Here is a 9,153-nt window from a genome sequence, read left to right on the forward strand (position 1 = left end):
TGTGTGTGTGTGTGTGTGTGTGTGTGGTTACTATCTGACTTTATAATATAATATGCTCATTCTCCCATATGATAGGGATTCCACCACATCCTAGATATGCTTCTAATTTTCTTGAGATGTGCTTAGAACTCTTTGTCACACTGGTAATTCTTCACAGATAAATGAAAATATAAGAAATTTATTTTTGTGTAGTTTTACTTGAATCAAATATTTTTACTTAGGACTGTTATCATTAGTAAAAACTTTCTCCTGTTTTCTGTCTTTTGAAAAAATTTTTATTCTTTTTCATAGTCTTTATCAATATGTAATCAATAATAGAATTAAAAGTGACTTTTTCCAGCCCTGGCCAGGTTTGCTCAGTTGGTTGGAACATCCACCCATACACCAAAAGGTGTAGAGCAAGGTTGTCAAACTCAAAGGCTAACAAGTTTTAAGTTTATGTGGGCCACAAAAAAACAAAAGCTTCAATTTTCATAGAAATGTATGTTTATTTCTATAGAGACATGCTGAATACAAAGGGCTGAAATGAGTAATCATTAACATAAAATGATAGGACATTTTATAAAAATTAATTTTTTTCTTGAACATTAACTTACCAGACACTGAATAACTGCACAAATCAATAAGCGTAACACAAATAAATCTATATTTCTTGTTATCCAAAAGTGTGATATTTCCTGTTGCGCACACCAAACAAGTCAGTGCAAGACTAATGACATGGCAATCAGCTGCTAAATTATTCGCTGCTAGTATTAGCAGAGAGAAATGGTGCGCCTGCGCATAAGGAGCGTAAGGGAAATGAATGCAACACGATTTATAATAATCTGTCATTAGTGAAAGTTGTAGTTCATTATTAATAATTATGTATAACAGGATATTGTAAAAATTAAGTTACAAAATTTTTATTAAAGCATTTCTTACATACCGTTATATTGGCTGGGCTGCAAAAATATTTATTGTGGGCCATGAGTCTGACATGCTTGGTGTAGAGTTTGATTCCCGGTCAGGGCATATGCCTGGTTGGCAGGCTCAGTTCCCAGTATGGGGAATGTAGAAGCAGAGGATCCATGATTCTCTCTCATCATTGATGTTTCTATCTCCTTCTCCCTTCCTCTCTGAAGTCAATAAAAATATATTTAAAATAAAAAAATATTTTTATTGATTTTAGAGAGAAAAGATGGGGGGGGGGGCGGGGAGAGAAACACCAATATGAAAGAGAAACATCAATTGTTTGCCTTCTATACTTGCCCTAACCTGGGACCAAACCTGAAACCCAGGTATGTGCAGTGGCCGAGAATCAAAGGAGCAACCCTTTGGTGCACAGGACAACGCTCAACCAACTGAGCAATTCTGTCTGTGCTTATTATTACTTTTTCACTTTTAAATAAAACTTTTAAAAATGTTTTCAATATTCTAGTTTTCCCTTTTCAAGCTTTTCAAATTAATCTAAATTATCTCACTCATAAATAACAGTCACTTTATGAAAACAAGTTGCTGCAAAATATGTGTTATTTTGTAAAATCAATTTTTTTTCCTTTTCGCAAAGCACTTCTTTTGCTTTCTTTTGTTTAATTTTGCTATTTGCCTTAAAAGAGAGCCTGCTAGTGGAAAGAGTTTTACAATTTTAAAAGAAGTAATTTCACTACTGGTGAACTGCCAGAATTCTTTTCAACAAATGAATGAACTATAAAGGTACACAATGCCTTTATTCCTGCCTCAGCAGACTGGGATTTGCCTTTTTTTTTCTGTTTCTCAGTATGAAACATAGATAAGGATGGCTGTAATAGGGCCTGGGCAAAATTTCAAGGTAGTTGCCAAAAACTCATGTCTGTCTAACACACGAGGGAGATGATAACCTTTATCTTTAAAATCCAAAAATTACCAGTGTTTTATTACAGTTTTATTTCAGCCTTATTCAATTGTAATTGCATATTTTTTAAATAATGAAAATATATGTCTACTGCCCAACAATTATTCTTTTTTTCAAGTGATTCTCAGCCCAAATTTTATATACCCAAAGAATGGTTGTGATGTTTTATTTGGTTTGGCTTTGTCTTGTAGTCTTTTGTAAAATAGATTAAACAATGCACCTCCAAAGCTTAATTATTTGCCAAAAGCAATCTCTCCAGCCAATGATAGTCTTGGTGTTGGAAGGGCATTTATATTTTTTGGCTGGGCTTATTTTTCCCCTCTACAGTTCTTTGAGAAGGATGTTTTTAGTTTTGTAGCATAGATTCTTGAAACTGCAGTAGAGCAATTTTTGCCACAGGGTTTGCAGCCAGAAGCAAAAATTCAGAAGCTCACTTTAAAAGAAAATAATCCCAAGACTAGTATATCATAGATAGATAGTTAATATTAATTGTGAAATGACAAGCAAAATTAAAGTATGAATGTAGTCCTGATACAGTTATATTTTCCAAATACACTAAGTGCCCTCCCCTGTCAGCTTGGTCGCCCCTATTAACTTTCTTTTTTAATCTTATCCCATTCACACACAATTGTATTTGACTTCCTTATTGGCTTCTCCCTCTCACACAATTTTTCTCTCTCCTTTATGTAACACTTTTTCCTACTGACTCATCATTTATAAACTTTTCTTTCTTCCTCATTTCCTACTTCTGTTCCATCATCCTTCTTCCCATTTTTCTCCTACCTTCCCTCCCTCCCCACATTTCTTCTTTCCTTTATCTTTATCTTTGCCCTCCCTTCCCTTTTCCTTCCTTCCCACCTTAATTTTTTTCTTCACTTCCTCCCTTGGACCTGCTTTGCTCTCTCCCCCATTTCCTCCTTCTTCCCATTCTCCTTTTAAGCTCTACTGGCTCCTCTTTAAGACTTTTCTTCCCTCTCTCTTTTTCTCTCATCCTACCTTTCCCATACATTCTTCTCTACTTACTTCCAATGTTTTAATATCTATCTATCTACATGCCTAATTATTCACTATCATTTATCTTTTTCCTTTTCTGACTCCTTCTTTTAAAATCTGTCCCCAATACACAACTATACTTGATTTTCATTATAGCTCCTACAGTTCACTCATACATCCTCTTTCCTTCTTTAACTCTGTTCTCCACTGACTCCTTTATAAAGTTCTTCCCTCCCTCCTTCCCTTCTTCTTCTTCTTCTTCTTCTTCTTCTTCTTCTTCTTCTTCTTCTTCTTCTTCTTCTTCTTTTTTTTTCCCACTGAGCAATTCTATTGGTTTAAGATGAGCTGCATATGAGGTAATAAAGCCCATGAGGGGAAGGGGTGGGAGTCCCAGGGGCATGGCCAGATCATCTGTCCAGAAGTTGTGTCCCCATGTCTGGCACCTCTGGTAAGTAGAGTAAGGCTGGAGTCTCCAGAGATCCCAGAGCAGATAAGAGGTGGGGAGAGAGAATGGGTGAAACCAGAGAGAGAGAGAAACATAATAGTCATATATGTGTCTGAGAGAGAGAGAATGTATATGTGTCTATAGAGAAACAATAGTTGTGTATGTATCTATGAGAGAGAGAAACAGAATAGTTGTGTATGTGTGTAAGAGAGAGACAGAGAATCTGAAAGATAGGGTTCTCAGTGTGTTTCTGTGTAATAAATGGAAAGAGAAAAAGATTGAAAAGAAGGGAGAAAAAAGGGGAGACAGACCCCACCTTCCCTTAAGGGACCTCCTTCTTTTTGCCATGTAGTCAGCAACCCCAGCACTGAGTCGGCTGGGGTAGGGCGACCCCATTTGCCCTTCTCCATCTTGTGCTTCTCCTGTGTCTGGGGCTTGTCCTCTGGATGCCTTTGTCCTCTCGTCAAGAGTCACCTCTGAGCCCTCACCCTGTGGCCTGAGGGGTGAGATCAGTGGGGAGTGTCAGAATGAACGCTCCCTGGTCCTTCTGTTGGGGACATCACTGAGGACGGGGTCACAGCCTCCTGCCAGCACAATTTGCCCTCATTTCCCGAGGGCTGTCCATCTGGCCTCCCCGAGGTGATCTCCGTGGCCCCCAGGCCCATCGAGTGTCGGAGTGATTCCACCTGGGAGGCAGGGTAGGCATCTCCGTTGAGCCCGGGCATCCCCAGAAACATGTCTCCGGATCCTGAAAGATTGAAAGAGCCGCCAGAGCCTGCGGAGGAAGGGGGTGCCGGGGAGCTGGTGCGGCTGTGGCCCCCCTGGGTGACAGACACAGTGGTCTTGACGGCATTGGTGTTTGCCTCCTCTTGAAACTTTCCGATATTTTTCTTATGGCGAATCCGCTTGTTGCCAAACCAGTTGGAGACCTGAGAAGGTGATGCCACGCTTCTTGGCCAGCTCCTCCTAGGCCTCCTCACTGGGATACGGGCTCCTCAGGTGGGAATAGAAATACTCATTTAGGACCTCGGTGGCCTGTCTGCTGAAGGTCCGGCATTTCCGTCTGGCACCCAGGAACCGGGAGCGCAGGGTCATGACGGCCTCGCAGGTGCTCTGCCTGAGCTGCATCTGGATGGCGCTGAACTTACGGTGTATGATGCTCCCACCCGCCCCATCTCCTCGGGTGCCGCGGGCCTGTGCGGCTCTGCTCCCTCGGCAGGTTCACGATGTGGGCCGTGAACTCGTTACATGCCTGCTCATACTTCTCCAGCTCCCAGTGGTAGATAGGGCGAATCTGGGCGAGTTTGCTGCGAGAGTCCAGTTTGATGGAGTTGTCAGGGGACACGCCGCCCCAGGAAGCTGCTGTGGCTGCAGCTGCTGCTACTGAGCACCCGCCCCCCCCCCCCCACCCCGCCCCTTTCTCAGGCCCAGCCACACCTTCGCCAGAAGCATGCTGTCCAAGCGCATAAGCTGGGGGTCCCTGATGTCTTGCTTCCCTCGGCCTCCCTGGAACCCCGCCCCCCCCGCCACCCCCACCACCGGGAGGCTCACCAGGGCCCCCAGGCTCCCCACCCACCAGCCCCAGGCCCCCCTGGTCCCCGCCTCGAGGGGGCAGCCCCAGAATCCACTGGTCTATATTGGGGGGCCCTGAGGCCCCCTCCCTGTTCTGCCCCTCCCCTGCCTGGTTACATTCCCCCAAAACTCGCAGGGGTTGCTGCTCCCACCACCACGACCCCCGCCCATCTCTCCACCTCCTGGCTCCCCCGGGGGTTCACCCCGGCTCTAAAGGGAGACCTGGGGCACTGGCTGGGCCTCCACAGGAGACCCCGGCCCCCAGCGGTGGAGAAAACAGAGCCGAAGAGAGAGGAGGCCCAGGCGGGGGTGTGTGTGAGCGAGAGGGAGGAGCCCTCCTTCCCTCTTGAAAGCTTCCATTGGGGTGGGGGGCATTAACCCCCACCCTGGGCTCAGCCCTGGCCAGGTGTTCACTGCCCCCCTTCCATGGCCTCCCGGCCAGCATCCTGCTCCCATTCCCTGCCCTGGACGCCCAGCCCAGCGAGGGTGGCCGAGGCCAGGGCGGGCGAGCCTCCGCCTGGAAGGCCTCGGATGGTCCACCCTCCATCTGGGGACCGGCCAATGCCCCCCACCAGGCATCTGAGAGTGGCTCCCTGCTCAGCCCTGCCTCTGTCCTGCCCCTCCCTGGCTTGTTCCCTTTCTATATTTCTGTTTCTCCTCTAGGCCTGTCTGCATACAGGCCTGCCTTCCTCTCCCTCTCCTTTCTTATCCCCTCCTATGGTATCCTACCCTACCCTGGACCTTGCAGCTGCCTGAGCAGAGGGCAGGGACACAGCCTGCTGATCTGGTCCTAACATTATGGCAACAGATAATTAGCATATTCCTCTCATTATACTTAATCTAAAAAATAACTTTATGAAGTAGATATATTTATTATCGTCATGGAGAAAGCAGGAACAGAGATTTTTAAGTAACATCACTAAGGCCTTTTTATGAATTTGAACTACATAGTTTGACTAAATTTAACTTTTTTTTAAAAAAATTGAATTTATTGGGGTGACCATAGAAATTTAACTTCTATTTTAACTACATTTCAAGTTCCCACACTGAACCTAGTGCTAGTAAACTATGTTCAGGCTATAATTAACTAAAAATATATGTTGACAATGGTAGACGATGTTAAATTGATATAGCAAACTCATGGCAGGACTTTGTGGCTGCAAAGTGTGTCTCAAGCTTTCTTTCAGCTGAACTTGTAGCTATGGAGAAGAGAAAATGACCAACATTAAGAACAGAGTTGATTCATTCAGAGAAGTTATGTGGATACACCCATAACTTTTCAATTTAGTTTTCTGTCTGAAGCTTAGGAATTGAAATGGAAATAACAAGAGAGTCATTTGCTAGAAACTTCAGATGGCATTTCATTTTAGCTTTAGGGAATTTTCTAGGTATTGTTTTATAGAGAACTTATACAAACAATGTAGATTATCAATTTGTGGTACATGCTCAAATGCATTAGTATTATATTAAGAACCTTTTTAGGATTTTCCCAAAATAAATTGGCAAGCATATGAGGCTCTCATACATGTTTATCTTAACTGTACTGTATCTGCTGTCACTAGATATCTACATTGTATCTTACAACTTTCATTGTTTTCTTGTGAGTCAAACTTTTTAATAAGACAAAGTCCTCCATGGTCCATAAGAAATCAATTTTCATACCCATTTCTTTGTAATGTATGTTCTAGTAACTTGGAACTATGTGCAGTAATCATCTCATATGACTACTGGTTACAATTTCTAATGTTTACATAGCTCCTTTAATGATCTCCACATCAAAAATGAATAAAATAGATACACAAATGAACACTTCACTCATTATTATTATCAATATTATTATTTTAAATCTCAGCTCAAGCAGTCAAATAATAGGTTCAATTAGATAGTGAAAAGTGCTATGAAAACAAGAAAGCATTGTGCTGTGGGTGTAGGTACATTTGTGTGATCTTGGGGGAGAAGGTTACATCATGTAGTTTATTCAGGAAAGCTCTTTTTCTCTGAGGTCCTTTTCCCATCAGTTGAGACCTGAATTACAAAAAAGAATCAAACACTTGAAGATCTAAGGGGAAATAAACAGCAAGTGCAAAGTCACTGACTTTGGAAAAGACTTGGCACATCTCAAGTCTGAATAAGTTCAGATGCCTGGAGCCAGTGAGGAGTAAGGCATGAATTCCTGCCAAAAGCCAGGCCAGGACAAGGCGGTAAAGTTGCATGCAGACCTCAGGAAAAGGCTTTACTTAAATTCTAAACAATTGGGAACCACCAGCAATGTTTACACAGGGGAAAGACATGTTATTATTGACATATTAAAAAGCTGAAGAATTTGGGTTAGAAAAATGTGTTAACTGTTAGTCTATATAATGGCAAAGAGGATATGGCCAGAATTGTTCATTTCTCTTTTGTGTGTTGAAGTGTAATAAAGTGTTTATTTTGAACCTACAGATTTAAGATGTTTGATGTAAATAATATTCATTTACAAGAACAGAGATTTATAAATAAGTTTACTAAACCTCCTGAAAATATCCAACCAAGTATAAATAAACACTATTAATTCTAATATGTATGATTTGTATCCATACACATATATCTTATATGTCTGACAATATTTTATATTTATATATATGAAAACATGAAAAAGTGTGAATAAAGTTGCTTACAGAAAAACAATTTAGGTAAGTTTTCAGTGATATGTTTCTTTTCTGTGATATACACCATATATACTTTTAAGGTGCATGTAAAGGCAGTTTTTAAAATAATTTTTATAGTTTCAGACATACAAAAGTTATACTTGAGGATTCTAATAAAATTTCATTTCCAAAAGTCATAGGGATTTAAATGAAAAACATGTTATGTGTGCTGTCACACAGGAGACATCATCACTGGTCTCCACTGAGGCATACTTTTTCATCTCACCTCTAATTAATGTTCAGCATTTTATCCTTGGACCAAAGCCCCTTTCAATTATCAAGAGGAACACATGTGGTAAGGGAGCACATACTCCCATATAAGAGCCCAAAGGTCCCCTTTGCTGTCACTTTCAACCTCACACAATTTGGACTTCATTCAAGAACTCTTAGCTGCTATCATCACTGTTCAAGCACCATCATAAAGTGAAGGTTTTCCATGAGGCAGGCAATTCTACCTCTACCCTGTGGCATTAGACTGTGGACACATTAGCTCTGGGATCTCTGCTAGTGGGCTTTATCTCTTGCTGGGGTCCAACCCCAGCAGGTCCAGTGGTTCCCAAAGGTGTAGACGAGTCAGCGAAGAGGGAATGACACGGAGGCAGCGTTCAGGTGATCATCATAGCCAGGTTCCTCATTTTATTGTCCTCTTACATCTGTATTTATACTATTTGATCTTAATTCTATCCATTCTATTTCAAAGGTTAGGGCGTTTCTTATCTCCATTCCAAGGTTACTCTATTGTTCTATTAAGCTATAAGGAAGTAACTAAAGGAGATTATTCTAAGTAAAGATTATGTAGCTTAAGCGTGATTGTTCGTAGTTAAAGTGATTAACTACCCGCCTGGCACTTAGTTAAGGGGTTTTACTGATAAAAATCCTCACCTGGGGAAACAACCTTTCTCGGAGAGGTGACCTTGGTTAAAACACATAGCACTTAAGAAGGGGAGCAAACATATTAAGAACAGTATGCCATATACACCAGGTCCCTTGAAACATAAGCTATGCAGATGTTTCTTCCCTGCAGCGACTGCGTCAAGCAGCAAAGGTGGATCGGCTTCCAGCACTCTCTCAATTCCCCACCTTATTCGGGAGAATGTTTTAGATATTTATTTTGTTTGGGTTATGGAAATGTTCTCATTAGAAACTACATGGTTTCTTTTGCTGTTGTCTTTTACAGTACTTAAGGAGGGAAAACACTTAAACTATATATCCATCTCTTTGGTTCATTGCTTGTAAAAACTCTATATTCTTTGATTAGGCAAAGATGTAAATTTTTTTGTATTACATCCAAATTTTAGACTCTAACTCAAATCCTTTGTCTCTCAACCATCTGGATCTAACACATTTACTTCAAAACAGCGTCTTGCCTACCAACTTAAAAACACACATAAAAAAGCTTTAATTGTGAAACTTAATTTTAAAAATTATGTTGTTGTTCCATTTTCTCGGTAAAAGAAAAAAAGCCAATTTTCAATAGATAGAGTGTGTCAAGCAACTAGAAATAATCAAGAGTTACTGACAATAAAATATATTCATCAGTGTATGAATATCAAAGCATGCATTAACAAGGGAGAATTTTAAATCTA

At 41.3% G+C, this 9,153-nt stretch overlaps 1 pseudogene across 1 annotated transcript; it reads right to left on the bottom strand.

Annotated features, from left to right (window-relative positions):
* Positions 1–3,817: 3,817 nt before the first annotated feature.
* Positions 3,818–5,677, bottom strand: LOC308515417 (pre-B-cell leukemia transcription factor 2-like; annotated as a pseudogene). Its single transcript has 2 exons — positions 5,615–5,677; positions 3,818–4,814 (listed from the first exon to the last, which is right to left on the bottom strand). The product of its transcript is annotated as a pre-B-cell leukemia transcription factor 2-like (transcript).
* Positions 5,678–9,153: the final 3,476 nt, after the last annotated feature.

This window comes from Myotis nattereri (assembly GCF_964212035.1).
Source record: "Myotis nattereri genome assembly, chromosome: 3".
Taxonomy (NCBI): domain Eukaryota; kingdom Metazoa; phylum Chordata; class Mammalia; order Chiroptera; family Vespertilionidae; genus Myotis; species Myotis nattereri.